General features: G+C 52.7%; 1 protein-coding gene across 1 annotated transcript in view; it reads left to right on the top strand.

The window, feature by feature from the left end:
• LOC142928877 (ecotropic viral integration site 5 protein homolog) overlaps positions 1-20,751 on the top strand; it is a 112,166-nt gene that overhangs the window by 53,950 nt on the left and 37,465 nt on the right. The window contains exon 15 of the mRNA XM_076069326.1: positions 1-20,751. This exon is cut by the window's left edge and continues 13,170 nt beyond it; it is cut by the window's right edge and continues 37,465 nt beyond it. The gene's annotated coding sequence lies outside the window, so the exon portion shown is untranslated.

Here is a 20,751-nt window from a genome sequence, read left to right as displayed (position 1 = left end):
GTCAATCTCTGCCTGCATCTTTCCGCGTGTATCTTTGTACGTGTCTGACACTGTCCGTGTCTATAGCTGTCTGTATCCTTCGTGTCTCTCAAAGTGTTTGTAAACGTGTCTCTGTGTATCTCTAGATCTTAAGAGATTGAAAACCAATTTCTTCAAGAAACTGCTCGTTGTTGTGTTTAGTTTGCTGTCCTTAACCCCGCCGCTCCGATTAGCACTGTTGTCTACGGAAATGTGTGAAAGAAATTCAACATACACACATCTCCCACGATGATCTGCAGAGGACTCTACTTTTTGTTAAAAACGGCTCTGCTATCTGGAGGAACAAGCTAAAGGCTCACCGATGCAGAAGACGATTAAGCATAGCATGGCTGGCACGATCACGATCAGTGCAATCACGCTGGTCTTCGTGGGCTCAAACTCAGAGTCGTAGTCTGGCTCTGGGATGACGTCGGGATCGACGTCGTCCAGAACCTCCAAAGGTGCTCGCCGTTGCTTTTCCAAAATATTTCCTGTAACACAAAGACAAAGATAAAGGTCCCCCGTGTAGCCTAAACAGACTGTCGGGGCAAGTGATGTTAGCGAGCACCTATGAAGGCCGGTAACGGTACACGAGGGGGTGGGTGGCCAGCACCACGCCCGACCGCCTTCGTCTCCCTAGTGGCAATGTTTACACACCGCACCAGGTACTCATTTGAGGCTGAGTCGATCTAGAGGAGGCCCGGGACCGGTTCAGATAATCGTCACAGGTTTTGGCCGTGAGCGGGAATCGAACTCGGGTCGCCGGATTCATAGCGCAGCGCGCTAACCGCTACACTACCGCTCCCCACTTCCTGTAACACATACATGCATACACGCGCAGGTGAGTTAGTGACGTTTAGAGACTTAAAAAAAAATCCTCGAACATTTTTACATTATTGCTTTTTGTAAAAACTTAGCAGAGTGAATTTAGACGTATCCCTGGCAGCAATGTGCAATGGCTGTATCTACGTTGAACTTCTTTCAGACCGTAACGTAGCCACCGTGCTAATCGGAGGTGCGGCGGGCGGGGGGGGGAAGGACAACAAACTAAACACAAACATCAGCAATGTTTAAGAAGGCAGAAGCGTCGGGTGATACGAGCCGGCAGCAGCACTCTGGACAGCGCTGCTTGAAGGGCTCCATGCAGAAGTTGTGAGCAAATCTTTTTTGGCCATTCTCACACTCGTGAGGTTGCTCTGCTGTGACATTTTTGAAGGGTTTCTCTGCCTCCTGACAATAATGCCCAGAGTGCACCAGGAAAACAATTCAGAAGACAACGAAGTGCCTGTTAAGTGTATTGTCTTTTTTACTCGGCTTGATATGGAGACTTAGTAATGACATGGTGACACTTTTTTTTAAATGTTACTGCGCTGACGTCCACCCTGACGTCCACCCTGCCACCCTCGCTGGGCAGGTGGGGCGCGACGTCCACCCTGACGTCCACCCTGCCACCCTCACTGGGCAGGTGGGGCACGACGTCCACCCGTTGCGCTCCTTCCTCCACCGTGTCGGTCAACTCCCGCCAGGCACCCGCTGAGCGAGTGACGGGGGCCCCCGATGCTCGCGCTGCTGGCCTCGGAGCCACACGGGGCTAAAATACACGCCCGTGCACACCACAGCTGCCACTATTAGAGGGGCCGCGGAGCGCGTTATTACCTGCGAGCGCGCTCACACCTTAGCAATTACCTCACTCGCGCAAGACATGGTGACTATCCCGCGGTCACCACCCCGTGTTCACTCTCGCCGCATGTTCCCCCACCGCCACCGAGGACTCGGCTTGCACACGCAGTCGCTCCACACAGAAATTGCAGACACCACACCATCGATGGTCTGTGCTAACTTTTATTCTCGGCGCAAACCACAATCCCTTAAAGCTGCCCAGTCGGCACTACCGGGGGGAGTATCTTGCGAGAAAAGCCTAGGCCTACTGCCGTCTGCGCTCCTGCTCACCCAAGCGTCCTACCATGTACCTCGTAGCCGTACTCGCGGCGTCACACGGACGCTGTGAGAGGCGGAGGGAAGAGGACGAGAAAGCCTTGCCTAACACGGCCTCGTAGTGGCGAATGAGTGGCAAATACACACTGCCTTTCTCGCTTTTTCCACCCCGGCTTCCCACATGTCGTGAATGACTCATCGCGGCTGGCCCGGTAATCTTTTTGCGCCCATACATTATTAAGCCAACTCAGGGGCACCGCGATGTGACTTGTCCTGCGAGGGTCGGCCAATCCCCTGGCACCGGGAAACCGTGGGACTTTCCTCATAGGAACCCTTCGGATTAAAACCCTTTGTGCCAAGCAATCCCACGCCAGGACACTACGTGTGTGCGCTGTGTGTGTGTGTATTCAGTGTGTGGTCGCGGAGTTTGCAGAGTGGTTTCGAGCCCGTGGCACCACACAAACCCTGCAAACTCCAGCATATGTGTGTGTGTGTGTAAAAGTGAGTGTGCGCGCATGTGTGTATCTGTCTTTCTTGTGAACCCGAACAGTTTGACTTTTGAACAGGCCTCAGGAATAAGGAACCCGTTCGTAAGTCGGGGGACTGCCCGCACTTTCATTTGTGTGGCCTTTCTTTCTTTGGTCCATTGCGGGATGCTTTGTGCGCGCCGGCTTTTTTGGTTTGATTTTCCCGGGCAGGCTTCGTTGGATGCCCAGGCATCTTCACATCGGGGTCCTGTCGGTTCTGCTCTTCCGCAGCGTCCAATCCCTTTTCCATGTCGGGGGCAGATGTTGATTTTTTATTTCGCGTGAAGCACATTACTGAACATAAAAGGGGCAAGGGAGTAAATGGGTTAGTGTGAGCCACTAAATGCACATGCATGTAAGTATCTGTAGTTATCTATTTGTGCATGTGTGGGTTTTTCTCCGGGTCAATCTCTGCCTGCATCTTTCCGCGTGTATCTTTGTACGTGTCTGACACTGTCCGTGTCTATAGCTGTCTGTATCCTTCGTGTCTCTCAAAGTGTTTGTAAACGTGTCTCTGTGTCTCTCTAGATCATAAGAGATTGAAAACAAATTTCTTCAAGAAACTGCTCGTTGTTGTGTTTAGTTTGCTGTCCTTTAACCCCGCCGCTCCGATTAGCACTGTTGTCTACGGAAATGTGTGAAAGAAATTCAACATACACACATCTCCCACGATGATCTGCAGAGGACTTTACTTTTTGTTAAAAACGGCTCTGCTATCTGGAGGAACAAGCTAAAGGCTCACCGATGCAGAAGACGATTAAGCATAGCATGGCTGGCACGATCACGATCAGTGCAATCACGCTGGTCTTCGTGGGCTCAAACTCAGAGTCGTAGTCTGGCTCTGGGATGACGTCGGGATCGACGTCGTCCAGAACCTCCAAAGGTGCCCGCCGTTGCTTTTCCAAAATATTTCCTGTAACACAAAGACAAAGATAAAGGTCCCCCGTGTAGCCTAAACAGACTGTCGGGGCAAGTGCTGTTAGCGAGCACCTATGAAGGCCGGTAACGGTACACAAAGGGGTGGGTGGCCAGCACCACGCCCGACCGCCTTCGTCTCCCTAGTGGCAATGTTTACACACCGCACCAGGTACTCATTTGAGGCTGAGTCGATCTAGAGGAGGCCCGGGACCAGTTCAGATAATCGTCACAGGTTTTGGCCGTGAGCGGGAATCGAACTCGGGTCGCCGGATTCATAGCGCAGCGCGCTAACCGCTACACTACCGCTCCCCACTTCCTGTAACACATACATGCATACACGCGCAGGTGAGTTAGTGACGTTTAGAGACTTAAAAAAAAATCCTCGAACATTTTTACATTATTGCTTTTTGTAAAAACTTAGCAGAGTGAATTTAGACGTATCCCTGGCAGCAATGTGCAATGGCTGTATCTACGTTGAACTTCTTTCAGACCGTAACGTAGCCACCGTGCTAATTGGAGGTGCGGCGGGGGGAAGGACAACAAACTAAACACAAACATCAGCAATGTTTAAGAAGGCAGAAGCGTCGGGTGATACGAGCCGGCAGCAGCACTCTGGACAGCGCTGCTTGAAGGGCTCCATGCAGAAGTTGTGAGCAAATCTTTTTTGGCCATTCTCACACTCGTGAGGTTGCTCTGCTGTGACATTTTTGAAGGGTTTCTCTGCCTCCTGACAATAATGCCCAGAGTGCACCTGCCTGTTAAGTGTATTGCCTGTTAAGTGTATTGTCTTTTTTACTCGGCTTGATATGGAGACTTAGTAATGACATGGTGACACTTTTTTTAAATGTTACTGCGCTGACGTCCACCCTGACGTCCACCCTGCCACCCTCGCTGGGCAGGTGGGGCGCGACGTCCACCCTGACGTCCACTCTGCCACCCTCACTGGGCAGGTGGGGCACGACGTCCACCCGTTGCGCTCCTTCCTCCACCGTGTCGGTCAACTCCCGCCAGGCACCCGCTGAGCGAGTGACGGGGGCCCCCGATGCTCGCGCTGCTGGCCTCGGAGCCACACGGGGCTAAAATACACGCCCGTGCACACCACAGCTGCCACTATTAGAGGGGCCGCGGAGCGCGTTATTACCTGCGAGCGCGCTCACACCTGAGCGATTACCTCACTCGCGCAAGACATGGTGACTATCCCGCGGTCACCACCCCGCGTTCACTCTCGCCGCATGTTCCGCCACCGAGGACTCGGCTTGCACACGCAGTCGCTCCACACAGAAATTGCAGACACCACACCATCGACGGTCTGTGCTAACTTTTATTCTCGGCGCAAACCACAATCCCTTAAAGCTGCCCAGTCGGCACTACCGGGGGGAGTATCTTGCGAGAAAAGCCTAGGCCTACTGCCGTCTGCGCTCCTGCTCACCCAAGCGTCCTACCATGTACCTCGTAGCCGTACTCGCGGCGTCACACGGACGCTGTGAGAGGCGGAGGGAAGAGGACGAGAAAGCCTTGCCTAACACGGCCTCGTAGTGGCGAATGAGTGGCAAATACACACTGCCTTTCTCGCTTTTTCCACCCCGGCTTCCCACATGTCGTGAATGACTCATCGCGGCTGGCCCGGTAATCTTTTTGCGCCCATACATTATTAAGCCAACTCAGGGGCACCGCGATGTGACTTGTCCTGCGAGGGTCGGCCAATCCCCTGGCACCGGGAAACCGTGGGACTTTCCTCATAGGAACCCTTCGGATTAAAACCCTTTGTGCCAAGCAATCCCACGCCAGGACACTACGTGTGTGCGCTGTGTGTGTGTGTATTCAGTGTGTGGTCGCGGAGTTTGCAGAGTGGTTTCGAGCCCGTGGCACCACACAAACCCTGCAAACTCCAGCATATGTGTGTGTGTGTGTAAAAGTGAGTGTGCGCGCATGTGTGTATCTGTCTTTCTTGTGAACCCGAACAGTTTGACTTTTGAACAGGCCTCAGGAATAAGGAACCCGTTCGTAAGTCGGGGGACTGCCCGCACTTTCATTTGCGTGGCCTTTCTTTCTTTGGTCCATTGCGGGATGCTTTGTGCGCGCCGGCTTTTTTGGTTTGATTTTCCCGGGCAGGCTTCGTTGGATGCCCAGGCATCCTCACATCGGGGTCCTGTCGGTTCTGCTCTTCCGCAGCGTCCAATCCCTTTTCCATGTCGGGGGCAGATGTTGATTTTTTATTTCGCGTGAAGCACATTACTGAACATAAAAAGGGACAAGGGAGTAAACGGGTTAGTGTGAGCCACTAAATGCACATGCATGTAAGTATCTGTAGTTATCTATTTGTGCATGTGTGGGTTTTTCTCCGGGTCAATCTCTGCCTGCATCTTTCCGCGTGTATCTTTGTACGTGTCTGACACTGTCCGTGTCTATAGCTGTCTGTAGCCTTCGTGTCTCTCAAAGTGTTTGTAAACGTGTCTCTGTGTCTCTCTAGATCTTAAGAGATTGAAAACAAATTTCTTCAAGAAACTGCTCGTTGTTGTGTTTAGTTTGCTGTCCTTAACCCCGCCGCTCCGATTAGCACTGTTGTCTATGGAAATGTGTGAAAGAAATTCAACATACACACATCTCCCACGATGATCTGCAGAGGACTCTACTTTTTGTTAAAAACGGCTCTGCTATCTGGAGGAACAAGCTAAAGGCTCACCGATGCAGAAGACGATTAAGCATAGCATGGCTGGCACGATCACGATCAGTGCAATCACGCTGGTCTTCGTGGGCTCAAACTCAGAGTCGTAGTCTGGCTCTGGGATGACGTCGGGATCGACGTCGTCCAGAACCTCCAAAGGTGCCCGCCGTTGCTTTTCCAAAATATTTCCTGTAACACAAAGACAAAGATAAAGGTCCCCCGTGTAGCCTAAACAGACTGTCGGGGCAAGTGCTGTTAGCGAGCACCTATGAAGGCCGGTAACGGTACACGAGGGGGTGGGTGGCCAGCACCACGCCCGACCGCCTTCGTCTCCCTAGTGGCAATGTTTACACACCGCACCAGGTACTCATTTGAGGCTGAGTCGATCTAGAGGAGGCCCGGGACCGGTTCAGATAATCGTCACAGGTTTTGGCCGTGAGTGGGAATCGAACTCGGGTCGCCGGATTCATAGCGCAGCGCGCTAACCGCTACACTACCGCTCCCCACTTCCTGTAACACATACATGCATACACGCGCAGGTGAGTTAGTGACGTTTAGAGACTTAAAAAAAAATCCTCGAACATTTTTACATTATTGCTTTTTGTAAAAACTTAGCAGAGTGAATTTAGACGTATCCCTGGCAGCAATGTGCAATGGCTGTATCTACGTTGAACTTCTTTCAGACCGTAACGTAGCCACCGTGCTAATTGGAGGTGCGGCGGGGGGAAGGACAACAAACTAAACACAAACATCAGCAATGTTTAAGAAGGCAGAAGCGTCGGGTGATACGAGCCGGCAGCAGCACTCTGGACAGCGCTGCTTGAAGGGCTCCATGCAGAAGTTGTGAGCAAATCTTTTTTGGCCATTCTCACACTCGTGAGGTTGCTCTGCTGTGACATTTTTGAAGGGTTTCTCTGCCTCCTGACAATAATGCCCAGAGTGCACCTGCCTGTTAAGTGTATTGCCTGTTAAGTGTATTGTCTTTTTTACTCGGCTTGATATGGAGACTTAGTAATGACATGGTGACACTTTTTTTAAATGTTACTGCGCTGACGTCCACCCTGACGTCCACCCTGCCACCCTCGCTGGGCAGGTGGGGCGCGACGTCCACCCTGACGTCCACTCTGCCACCCTCACTGGGCAGGTGGGGCACGACGTCCACCCGTTGCGCTCCTTCCTCCACCGTGTCGGTCAACTCCCGCCAGGCACCCGCTGAGCGAGTGACGGGGGCCCCCGATGCTCGCGCTGCTGGCCTCGGAGCCACACGGGGCTAAAATACACGCCCGTGCACACCACAGCTGCCACTATTAGAGGGGCCGCGGAGCGCGTTATTACCTGCGAGCGCGCTCACACCTGAGCGATTACCTCACTCGCGCAAGACATGGTGACTATCCCGCGGTCACCACCCCGCGTTCACTCTCGCCGCATGTTCCGCCACCGAGGACTCGGCTTGCACACGCAGTCGCTCCACACAGAAATTGCAGACACCACACCATCGACGGTCTGTGCTAACTTTTATTCTCGGCGCAAACCACAATCCCTTAAAGCTGCCCAGTCGGCACTACCGGGGGGAGTATCTTGCGAGAAAAGCCTAGTCCTACTGCCGTCTGCGCTCCTGCTCACCCAAGCGTCCTACCATGTACCTCGTAGCCGTACTCGCGGCGTCACACGGACGCTGTGAGAGGCGGAGGGAAGAGGACGAGAAAGCCTTGCCTAACACGGCCTCGTAGTGGCGAATGAGTGGCAAATACACACTGCCTTTCTCGCTTTTTCCACCCCGGCTTCCCACATGTCGTGAATGACTCATCGCGGCTGGCCCGGTAATCTTTTTGCGCCCATACATTATTAAGCCAACTCAGGGGCACCGCGATGTGACTTGTCCTGCGAGGGTCGGCCAATCCCCTGGCACCGGGAAACCGTGGGACTTTCCTCATAGGAACCCTTCGGATTAAAACCCTTTGTGCCAAGCAATCCCACGCCAGGACACTACGTGTGTGCGCTGTGTGTGTGTGTATTCAGTGTGTGGTCGCGGAGTTTGCAGAGTGGTTTCGAGCCCGTGGCACCACACAAACCCTGCAAACTCCAGCATATGTGTGTGTGTGTGTAAAAGTGAGTGTGCGCGCATGTGTGTATCTGTCTTTCTTGTGAACCCGAACAGTTTGACTTTTGAACAGGCCTCAGGAATAAGGAACCCGTTCGTAAGTCGGGGGACTGCCCGCACTTTCATTTGCGTGGCCTTTCTTTCTTTGGTCCATTGCGGGATGCTTTGTGCGCGCCGGCTTTTTTGGTTTGATTTTCCCGGGCAGGCTTCGTTGGATGCCCAGGCATCCTCACATCGGGGTCCTGTCGGTTCTGCTCTTCCGCAGCGTCCAATCCCTTTTCCATGTCGGGGGCAGATGTTGATTTTTTATTTCGCGTGAAGCACATTACTGAACATAAAAAGGGACAAGGGAGTAAACGGGTTAGTGTGAGCCACTAAATGCACATGCATGTAAGTATCTGTAGTTATCTATTTGTGCATGTGTGGGTTTTTCTCCGGGTCAATCTCTGCCTGCATCTTTCCGCGTGTATCTTTGTACGTGTCTGACACTGTCCGTGTCTATAGCTGTCTGTAGCCTTCGTGTCTCTCAAAGTGTTTGTAAACGTGTCTCTGTGTCTCTCTAGATCTTAAGAGATTGAAAACAAATTTCTTCAAGAAACTGCTCGTTGTTGTGTTTAGTTTGCTGTCCTTAACCCCGCCGCTCCGATTAGCACTGTTGTCTATGGAAATGTGTGAAAGAAATTCAACATACACACATCTCCCACGATGATCTGCAGAGGACTCTACTTTTTGTTAAAAACGGCTCTGCTATCTGGAGGAACAAGCTAAAGGCTCACCGATGCAGAAGACGATTAAGCATAGCATGGCTGGCACGATCACGATCAGTGCAATCACGCTGGTCTTCGTGGGCTCAAACTCAGAGTCGTAGTCTGGCTCTGGGATGACGTCGGGATCGACGTCGTCCAGAACCTCCAAAGGTGCCCGCCGTTGCTTTTCCAAAATATTTCCTGTAACACAAAGACAAAGATAAAGGTCCCCCGTGTAGCCTAAACAGACTGTCGGGGCAAGTGCTGTTAGCGAGCACCTATGAAGGCCGGTAACGGTACACGAGGGGGTGGGTGGCCAGCACCACGCCCGACCGCCTTCGTCTCCCTAGTGGCAATGTTTACACACCGCACCAGGTACTCATTTGAGGCTGAGTCGATCTAGAGGAGGCCCGGGACCGGTTCAGATAATCGTCACAGGTTTTGGCCGTGAGTGGGAATCGAACTCGGGTCGCCGGATTCATAGCGCAGCGCGCTAACCGCTACACTACCGCTCCCCACTTCCTGTAACACATACATGCATACACGCGCAGGTGAGTTAGTGACGTTTAGAGACTTAAAAAAAAATCCTCGAACATTTTTACATTATTGCTTTTTGTAAAAACTTAGCAGAGTGAATTTAGACGTATCCCTGGCAGCAATGTGCAATGGCTGTATCTACGTTGAACTTCTTTCAGACCGTAACGTAGCCACCGTGCTAATTGGAGGTGCGGCGGGGGGAAGGACAACAAACTAAACACAAACATCAGCAATGTTTAAGAAGGCAGAAGCGTCGGGTGATACGAGCCGGCAGCAGCACTCTGGACAGCGCTGCTTGAAGGGCTCCATGCAGAAGTTGTGAGCAAATCTTTTTTGGCCATTCTCACACTCGTGAGGTTGCTCTGCTGTGACATTTTTGAAGGGTTTCTCTGCCTCCTGACAATAATGCCCAGAGTGCACCAGGAAAACAATTCAGAAGACAACGAAGTGCCTGTTAAGTGTATTGTCTTTTTTAATCGGCTTGATATGGAGACTTAGTAATGACATGGTGACACTTTTTTTTAAATGTTACTGCGCTGACGTCCACCCTGACGTCCACCCTGCCACCCTCGCTGGGCAGGTGGGGCGCGACGTCCACCCTGACGTCCACCCTGCCACCCTCACTGGGCAGGTGGGGCACGACGTCCACCCGTTGCGCTCCTTCCTCCACCGTGTCGGTCAACTCCCGCCAGGCACCCGCTGAGCGAGTGACGGGGGCCCCCGATGCTCGCGCTGCTGGCCTCGGAGCCACACGGGGCTAAAATACACGCCCGTGCACACCACAGCTGCCACTATTAGAGGGGCCGCGGAGCGCGTTATTACCTGCGAGCGCGCTCACACCTGAGCGATTACCTCACTCGCGCAAGACATGGTGACTATCCCGCGGTCACCACCCCGCGTTCACTCTCGCCGCATGTTCCCCCACCGCCACCGAGGACTCGGCTTGCACACGCAGTCGCTCCACACAGAAATTGCAGACACCACACCATCGACGGTCTGTGCTAACTTTTATTCTCGGCGCAAACCACAATCCCTTAAAGCTGCCCAGTCGGCACTACCGGGGGGAGTATCTTGCGAGAAAAGCCTAGGCCTACTGCCGTCTGCGCTCCTGCTCACCCAAGCGTCCTACCATGTACCTCGTAGCCGTACTCGCGGCGTCACACGGACGCTGTGAGAGGCGGAGGGAAGAGGACGAGAAAGCCTTGCCTAACACGGCCTCGTAGTGGCGAATGAGTGGCAAATACACACTGCCTTTCTCGCTTTTTCCACCCCGGCTTCCCACATGTCGTGAATGACTCATCGCGGCTGGCCCGGTAATCTTTTTGCGCCCATACATTATTAAGCCAACTCAGGGGCACCGCGATGTGACTTGTCCTGCGAGGGTCGGCCAATCCCCTGGCACCGGGAAACCGTGGGACTTTCCTCATAGGAACCCTTCGGATTAAAACCCTTTGTGCCAAGCAATCCCACGCCAGGACACTACGTGTGTGCGCTGTGTGTGTGTGTATTCAGTGTGTGGTCGCGGAGTTTGCAGAGTGGTTTCGAGGCCGTGGCACCACACAAACCCTGCAAACTCCAGCATATGTGTGTGTGTGTGTAAAAGTGAGTGTGCGCGCATGTGTGTATCTGTCTTTCTTGTGAACCCGAACAGTTTGACTTTTGAACAGGCCTCAGGAATAAGGAACCCGTTCGTAAGTCGGGGGACTGCCCGCACTTTCATTTGTGTGGCCTTTCTTTCTTTGGTCCATTGCGGGATGCTTTGTGCGCGCCGGCTTTTTTGGTTTGATTTTCCCGGGCAGGCTTCGTTGGATGCCCAGGCATCTTCACATCGGGGTCCTGTCGGTTCTGCTCTTCCGCAGCGTCCAATCCCTTTTCCATGTCGGGGGCAGATGTTGATTTTTTATTTCGCGTGAAGCACATTACTGAACATAAAAGGGGACAAGGGAGTAAACGGGTTAGTGTGAGCCACTAAATGCACATGCATGTAAGTATCTGTAGTTATCTATTTGTGCATGTGTGGGTTTTTCTCCGGGTCAATCTCTGCCTGCATCTTTCCGCGTGTATCTTTGTACGTGTCTGACACTGTCCGTGTCTATAGCTGTCTGTATCCTTCGTGTCTCTCAAAGTGTTTGTAAACGTGTCTCTGTGTCTCTCTAGATCATAAGAGATTGAAAACAAATTTCTTCAAGAAACTGCTCGTTGTTGTGTTTAGTTTGCTGTCCTTAACCCCTCCGCTCCGATTAGCACTGTTGTCTACGGAAATGTGTGAAAGAAATTCAACATACACACATCTCCCACGATGATCTGCAGAGGACTCTACTTTTTGTTAAAAACGGCTCTGCTATCTGGAGGAACAAGCTAAAGGCTCACCGATGCAGAAGACGATTAAGCATAGCATGGCTGGCACGATCACGATCAGTGCAATCACGCTGGTCTTCGTGGGCTCAAACTCAGAGTCGTAGTCTGGCTCTGGGATGACGTCGGGATCGACGTCGTCCAGAACCTCCAAAGGTGCCCGCCGTTGCTTTTCCAAAATATTTCCTGTAACACAAAGACAAAGATAAAGGTCCCCCGTGTAGCCTAAACAGACTGTCGGGGCAAGTGCTGTTAGCGAGCACCTATGAAGGCCGGTAACGGTACACAAAGGGGTGGGTGGCCAGCACCACGCCCGACCGCCTTCGTCTCCCTAGTGGCAATGTTTACACACCGCACCAGGTACTCATTTGAGGCTGAGTCGATCTAGAGGAGGCCCGGGACCGGTTCAGATAATCGTCACAGGTTTTGGCCGTGAGCGGGAATCGAACTCGGGTCGCCGGATTCATAGCGCAGCGCGCTAACCGCTACACTACCGCTCCCCACTTCCTGTAACACATACATGCATACACGCGCAGGTGAGTTAGTGACGTTTAGAGACTTAAAAAAAAATCCTCGAACATTTTTACATTATTGCTTTTTGTAAAAACTTAGCAGAGTGAATTTAGACGTATCCCTGGCAGCAATGTGCAATGGCTGTATCTACGTTGAACTTCTTTCAGACCGTAACGTAGCCACCGTGCTAATTGGAGGTGCGGCGGGGGGAAGGACAACAAACTAAACACAAACATCAGCAATGTTTAAGAAGGCAGAAGCGTCGGGTGATACGAGCCGGCAGCAGCACTCTGGACAGCGCTGCTTGAAGGGCTCCATGCAGAAGTTGTGAGCAAATCTTTTTTGGCCATTCTCACACTCGTGAGGTTGCTCTGCTGTGACATTTTTGAAGGGTTTCTCTGCCTCCTGACAATAATGCCCAGAGTGCACCAGGAAAACAATTCAGAAGACAACGAAGTGCCTGTTAAGTGTATTGTCTTTTTTACTCGGCTTGATATGGAGACTTAGTAATGACATGGTGACACTTTTTTTTAAATGTTACTGCGCTGACGTCCACCCTGACGTCCACCCTGCCACCCTCGCTGGGCAGGTGGGGCGCGACGTCCACCCTGACGTCCACCCTGCCACACTCACTGGGCAGGTGGGGCACGACGTCCACCCGTTGCGCTCCTTCCTCCACCGTGTCGGTCAACTCCCGCCAGGCACCCGCTGAGCGAGTGACGGGGGCCCCCGATGCTCGCGCTGCTGGCCTCGGAGCCACACGGGGCTAAAATACACGCCCGTGCACACCACAGCTGCCACTATTAGAGGGGCCGCGGAGCGCGTTATTACCTGCGAGCGCGCTCACACCTGAGCGATTACCTCACTCGCGCAAGACATGGTGACTATCCCGCGGTCACCACCCCGCGTTCACTCTCGCCGCATGTTCCCCCACCGCCACCGAGGACTCGGCTTGCACACGCAGTCGCTCCACACAGAAATTGCAGACACCACACCATCGACGGTCTGTGCTAACTTTTATTCTCGGCGCAAACCACAATCCCTTAAAGCTGCCCAGTCGGCACTACCGGGGGGAGTATCTTGCGAGAAAAGCCTAGGCCTACTGCCGTCTGCGCTCCTGCTCACCCAAGCGTCCTACCATGTACCTCGTAGCCGTACTCGCGGCGTCACACGGACGCTGTGAGAGGCGGAGGGAAGAGGACGAGAAAGCCTTGCCTAACACGGCCTCGTAGTGGCGAATGAGTGGCAAATACACACTGCCTTTCTCGCTTTTTCCACCCCGACTTCCCACATGTCGTGAATGACTCATCGCGGCTGGCCCGGTAATCTTTTTGCGCCCATACATTATTAAGCCAACTCAGGGGCACCGCGATGTGACTTGTCCTGCGAGGGTCGGCCAATCCCCTGGCACCGGGAAACCGTGGGACTTTCCTCATAGGAACCCTTCGGATTAAAACCCTTTGTGCCAAGCAATCCCACGCCAGGACACTACGTGTGTGCGCTGTGTGTGTGTGTATTCAGTGTGTGGTCGCGGAGTTTGCAGAGTGGTTTCGAGGCCGTGGCACCACACAAACCCTGCAAACTCCAGCATATGTGTGTGTGTGTGTAAAAGTGAGTGTGCGCGCATGTGTGTATCTGTCTTTCTTGTGAACCCGAACAGTTTGACTTTTGAACAGGCCTCAGGAATAAGGAACCCGTTCGTAAGTCGGGGGACTGCCCGCACTTTCATTTGTGTGGCCTTTCTTTCTTTGGTCCATTGCGGGATGCTTTGTGCGCGCCGGCTTTTTTGGTTTGATTTTCCCGGGCAGGCTTCGTTGGATGCCCAGGCATCTTCACATCGGGGTCCTGTCGGTTCTGCTCTTCCGCAGCGTCCAATCCCTTTTCCATGTCGGGGGCAGATGTTGATTTTTTATTTCGCGTGAAGCACATTACTGAACATAAAAGGGGATAAGGGAGTAAACGGGTTAGTGTGAGCCACTAAATGCACATGCATGTAAGTATCTGTAGTTATCTATTTGTGCATGTGTGGGTTTTTCTCCGGGTCAATCTCTGCCTGCATCTTTCCGCGTGTATCTTTGTACGTGTCTGACACTGTCCGTGTCTATAGCTGTCTGTAGCCTTCGTGTCTCTCAAAGTGTTTGTAAACGTGTCTCTGTGTCTCTCTAGATCTTAAGAGATTGAAAACAAATTTCTTCAAGAAACTGCTCGTTGTTGTGTTTAGTTTGCTGTCCTTAACCCCGCCGCTCCGATTAGCACTGTTGTCTACGGAAATGTGTGAAAGAAATTCAACATACACACATCTCCCACGATGATCTGCAGAGGACTCTACTTTTTGTTAAAAACGGCTCTGCTATCTGGAGGAACAAGCTAAAGGCTCACCGATGCAGAAGACGATTAAGCATAGCATGGCTGGCACGATCACGATCAGTGCAATCACGCTGGTCTTCGTGGGCTCAAACTCAGAGTCGTAGTCTGGCTCTGGGATGACGTCGGGATCGACGTCGTCCAGAACCTCCAAAGGTGCCCGCCGTTGCTTTTCCAAAATATTTCCTGTAACACAAAGACAAAGATAAAGGTCCCCCGTGTAGCCTAAACAGACTGTCGGGGCAAGTGCTGTTAGCGAGCACCTATGAAGGCCGGTAACGGTACACAAAGGGGTGGGTGGCCAGCACCACGCCCGACCGCCTTCGTCTCCCTAGTGGCAATGTTTACACACCGCACCAGGTACTCATTTGAGGCTGAGTCGATCTAGAGGAGGCCCGGGACCGGTTCAGATAATCGTCACAGGTTTTGGCCGTGAGCGGGAATCGAACTCGGGTCGCCGGATTCATAGCGCAGCGCGCTAACCGCTACACTACCGCTCCCCACTTCCTGTAACACATACATGCATACACGCGCAGGTGAGTTAGTGACGTTTAGAGACTTAAAAAAAAATCCTCGAACATTTTTACATTATTGCTTTTTGTAAAAACTTAGCAGAGTGAATTTAGACGTATCCCTGGCAGCAATGTGCAATGGCTGTATCTACGTTGAACTTCTTTCAGACCGTAACGTAGCCACCGTTGCTAATCGGAGGTGCGGCGGGCGGGGGGAGGACAACAAACTAAACACAAACATCAGCAATGTTTAAGAAGGCAGAAGCGTTGGGTGATACGAGCCGGCAGCAGCACTCTGGACAGCGCTGCTTGAAGGGCTCCATGCAGAAGTTGTGAGCAAATCTTTTTTGGCCATTCTCACACTCGTGAGGTTGCTCTGCTGTGACATTTTTGAAGGGTTTCTCTGCCTCCTGACAATAATGCCCAGAGTGCACCAGGAAAACAATTCAGAAGACAACGAAGTGCCTGTTAAGTGTATTGTCTTTTTTACTCGGCTTGATATGGAGACTTAGTAATGACATGGTGACACTTTTTTTTAAATGTTACTGCGCTGACGTCCACCCTGACGTCCACCCTGCCACCCTCGCTGGGCAGGTGGGGCACGACGTCCACCCTGACGTCCACCCTGCCACCCTCACTGGGCAGGTGGGGCACGACGTCCACCCGTTGCGCTCCTTCCTCCACCGTGTCGGTCAACTCCCGCCAGGTACCCGCTGAGCGAGTGACGGGGGCCCCCGATGCTCGCGCTGCTGGCCTCGGAGCCACACGGGGCTAAAATACACGCCCGTGCACACCACAGCTGCCACTATTAGAGGGGCCGCGGAGCGCGTTATTACCTGCGAGCGCGCTCACACCTGAGCGATTACCTCACTCGCGCAAGACATGGTGACTATCCCGCGGTCACCACCCCGCGTTCACTCTCGCCGCATGTTCCCCCACCGCCACCGAGGACTCGGCTTGCACACGCAGTCGCTCCACACAGAAATTGCAGACACCACACCATCGACGGTCTGTGCTAACTTTTATTCTCGGCGCAAACCACAATCCCTTAAAGCTGCCCAGTCGGCACTACCGGGGGGAGTATCTTGCGAGAAAAGCCTAGGCCTACTGCCGTCTGCGCTCCTGCTCACCCAAGCGTCCTACCATGTACCTCGTAGCCGTACTCGCGGCGTCACACGGACGCTGTGAGAGGCGGAGGGAAGAGGACGAGAAAGCCTTGCCTAACACGGCCTCGTAGTGGCGAATGAGTGGCAAATACACACTGCCTTTCTCGCTTTTTCCACCCCGGCTTCCCACATGTCGTGAATGACTCATCGCGGCTGGCCCGGTAATCTTTTTGCGCCCATACATTATTAAGCCAACTCAGGGGCACCGCGATGTGACTTGTCCTGCGAGGGTCGGCCAATCCCCTGGCACCGGGAAACCGTGGGACTTTCTTCATAGGAACCCTTCGGATTAAAACCCTTTGTGCCAAGCAATCCCACGCCAGGACACTACGTGTGTGCGCTGTGTGTGTGTGTATTCAGTGTGTGGTCGCGGAGTTTGCAGAGTGGTTTCGAGGCCGTGGCACCACACAAACCCTGCAAACTCCAGCATATGTGTGTGTGTGTGTAAAAGTGAGTGTGCGCGCATGTGTGTATCTGTCTTTCTTGTGAACCCGAACAGTTTGACTTTTGAACAGGCCTCAGGAATAAGGAACCCGTTCGTAAGTCGGGGGACTGCCCGCACTTTCATTTGTGTGGCCTTTCTTTCTTTGGTCCATTGCGGGATGCTTTGTGCGCGCCGGCTTTTTTGGTTTGATTTTCCCGGGCAGGCTTCGTTGGATGCCCAGGCATCTTCACATCGGGGTCCTGTCGGTTCTGCTCTTCCGCAGCGTCCAATCCCTTTTCCATGTCGGGGGCAGATGTTGATTTTTTATTTCGCGTGAAGCACATTACTGAACATAAAAGGGGACAAGGGAGTAAACGGGTTAGTGTGAGCCACTAAATGCACATGCATGTAAGTATCTGTAGTTATCTATTTGTGCATGTGTGGGTTTTTCTCCGGGTCAATCTCTGCCTGCATCTTTCCGCGTGTATCTTTGTACGTGTTTGACACTGTCCGTGTCTATAGCTGTCTGTATCCTTCGTGTCTCTCAAAGTGTTTGTAAACGTGTCTCTGTGTCTCTCTAGATCATAAGAGATTGAAAACAAATTTCTTCAAGAAACTGCTCGTTGTTGTGTTTAGTTTGCTGTCCTTAACCCCTCCGCTCCGATTAGCACTGTTGTCTACGGAAATGTGTGAAAGAAATTCAACATACACACATCTCCCACGATGATCTGCAGAGGACTCTACTTTTTGTTAAAAACGGCTCTGCTATCTGGAGGAACAAGCTAAAGGCTCACCGATGCAGAAGACGATTAAGCATAGCATGGCTGGCACGATCACGATCAGTGCAATCACGCTGGTCTTCGTGGGCTCAAACTCAGAGTCGTAGTCTGGCTCTGGGATGACGTCGGGATCGACGTCGTCCAGAACCTCCAAAGGTGCCCGCCGTTGCTTTTCCAAAATATTTCCTGTAACACAAAGACAAAGATAAAGGTCCCCCGTGTAGCCTAAACAGACTGTCGGGGCAAGTGCTGTTAGCGAGCACCTATGAAGGCCGGTAACGGTACACAAAGGGGTGGGTGGCCAGCACCACGCCCGACCGCCTTCGTCTCCCTAGTGGCAATGTTTACACACCGCACCAGGTACTCATTTGAGGCTGAGTCGATCTAGAGGAGGCCCGGGACCGGTTCAGATAATCGTCACAGGTTTTGGCCGTGAGCGGGAATCGAACTCGGGTCGCCGGATTCATAGCGCAGCGCGCTAACCGCTACACTACCGCTCCCCACTTCCTGTAACACATACATGCATACACGCGCAGGTGAGTTAGTGACGTTTAGAGACTTAAAAAAAAATCCTCGAACATTTTTACATTATTGCTTTTTGTAAAAACTTAGCAGAGTGAATTTAGACGTATCCCTGGCAGCAATGTGCAATGGCTGTATCTACGTTGAACTTCTTTCAGACCGTAACGTAGCCACCGTGCTTATTGGAGGTGCGGCGGGGGGAAGGACAACAAACTAAACACAAACATCAGCAATGTTTAAGAAGGCAGAAGCGTCGGGTGATACGAGCCGGCAGCAGCACTCTGGACAGCGCTGCTTGAAGGGCTCCATGCAGAAGTTGTGAGCAAATCTTTTTTGGCCATTCTCACACTCGTGAGGTTGCTCTGCTGTGACATTTTTGAAGGGTTTCTCTGCCTCCTGACAATAATGCCCAGAGTGCACCAGGAAAACAATTCAGAAGACAACGAAGTGCCTGTTAAGTGTATTGTCTTTTTTACTCGGCTTGATATGGAGACTTAGTAATGACATGGTGACACTTTTTTTTAAATGTTACTGCGCTGACGTCCACCCTGACGTCCACCCTGCCACCCTCGCTGGGCAGGTGGGGCGCGACGTCCACCCTGACGTCCACCCTGCCACCCTCACTGGGCAGGTGGGGCACGACGTCCACCCGTTGCGCTCCTTCCTCCACCGTGTCGGTCAACTCCCGCCAGGCACCCGCTGAGCGAGTGACGGGGGCCCCCGATGCTCGCGCTGCTGGCCTCGGAGCCACACGGGGCTAAAATACACGCCCGTGCACACCACAGCTGCCACTATTAGAGGGGCCGCGGAGCGCGTTATTACCTGCGAGCGCGCTCACACCTGAGCGATTACCTCACTCGCGCAAGACATGGTGACTATCCCGCGGTCACCACCCCGCGTTCACTCTCGCCGCATGTTCCCCCACCGCCACCGAGGACTCGGCTTGCACACGCAGTCGCTCCACACAGAAATTGCAGACACCACACCATCGACGGTCTGTGCTAACTTTTATTCTCGGCGCAAACCACAATCCCTTAAAGCTGCCCAGTCGGCACTACCGGGGGGAGTATCTTGCGAGAAAAGCCTAGGCCTACTGCCGTCTGCGCTCCTGCTCACCCAAGCGTCCTACCATGTACCTCGTAGCCGTACTCGCGGCGTCACACGGACGCTGTGAGAGGCGGAGGGAAGAGGACGAGAAAGCCTTGCCTAACACGGCCTCGTAGTGGCGAATGAGTGGCAAATACACACTGCCTTTCTCGCTTTTTCCACCCCGACTTCCCACATGTCGTGAATGACTCATCGCGGCTGGCCCGGTAATCTTTTTGCGCCCATACATTATTAAGCCAACTCAGGGGCACCGCGATGTGACTTGTCCTGCGAGGGTCGGCCAATCCCCTGGCACCGGGAAACCGTGGGACTTTCCTCATAGGAACCCTTCGGATTAAAACCCTTTGTGCCAAGCAATCCCACGCCAGGACACTACGTGTGTGCGCTGTGTGTGTGTGTATTCAGTGTGTGGTCGCGGAGTTTGCAGAGTGGTTTCGAGGCCGTGGCACCACACAAACCCTGCAAACTCCAGCATATGTGTGTGTGTGTGTAAAAGTGAGTGTGCGCGCATGTGTGTATCTGTCTTTCTTGTGAACCCGAACAGTTTGACTTTTGAACAGGCCTCAGGAATAAGGAACCCGTTCGTAAGTCGGGGGACTGCCCGCACTTTCATTTGTGTGGCCTTTCTTTCTTTGGTCCATTGCGGGATGCTTTGTGCGCGCCGGCTTTTTTGGTTTGATTTTCCCGGGCAGGCTTCGTTGGATGCCCAGGCATCTTCACATCGGGGTCCTGTCGGTTCTGCTCTTCCGCAGCGTCCAATCCCTTTTCCATGTCGGGGGCAGATGTTGATTTTTTATTTCGCGTGAAGCACATTACTGAACATAAAAGGGGACAAGGGAGTAAACGGGTTAGTGTGAGCCACTAAATGCACATGCATGTAAGTATCTGTAGTTATCTATTTGTGCATGTGTGGGTTTTTCTCCGGGTCAATCTCTGCCTGCATCTTTCCGCGTGTATCTTTGTACGTGTCTGACACTGTCCGTGTCTATAGCTGTCTGTATCCTTCGTGTCTCTCAAAGTGTTTGTAAACGTGTCTCTGTGTCTCTCTAGATCATAAGAGATTGAAAACAAATTTCTTCAAGAAACTGCTCGTTGTTGTGTTTAGTTTGCTGTCCTTAACCCCTCCGCTCCGATTAGCACTGTTGTCTACGGAAATGTGTGAAAGAAATTCAACATACACACATCTCCCACGATGATCTGCAGAGGACTCTACTTTTTGTTAAAAACGGCTCTGCTATCTGGAGGAACAAGCTAAAGGCTCACCGATGCAGAAGACGATTAAGCATAGCATGGCTGGCACGATCACGATCAGTGCAATCACGCTGGTCTTCGTGGGCTCAAACTCAGAGTCGTAGTCTGGCTCTGGGATGACGTCGGGATCGACGTCGTCCAGAACCTCCAAAGGTGCCCGCCGTTGCTTTTCCAAAATATTTCCTGTAACACAAAGACAAAGATAAAGGTCCCCCGTGTAGCCTAAACAGACTGTCGGGGCAAGTGCTGTTAGCGAGCACCTATGAAGGCCGGTAACGGTACACAAAGGGGTGGGTGGCCAGCACCACGCC

The sequence above is a fragment of the Petromyzon marinus genome, chromosome 24, assembly GCF_048934315.1.
Source record: "Petromyzon marinus isolate PM22_M1 ecotype Great Lakes invasive population chromosome 24, UKy_Petmar_22M1.pri1.0, whole genome shotgun sequence".
Classification (NCBI taxonomy): Eukaryota; Metazoa; Chordata; class Hyperoartia; order Petromyzontiformes; family Petromyzontidae; genus Petromyzon; species Petromyzon marinus.
Note: the sequence above shows the minus strand (reverse complement) of the source record. Positions and strands in the feature narration are given on the sequence as shown.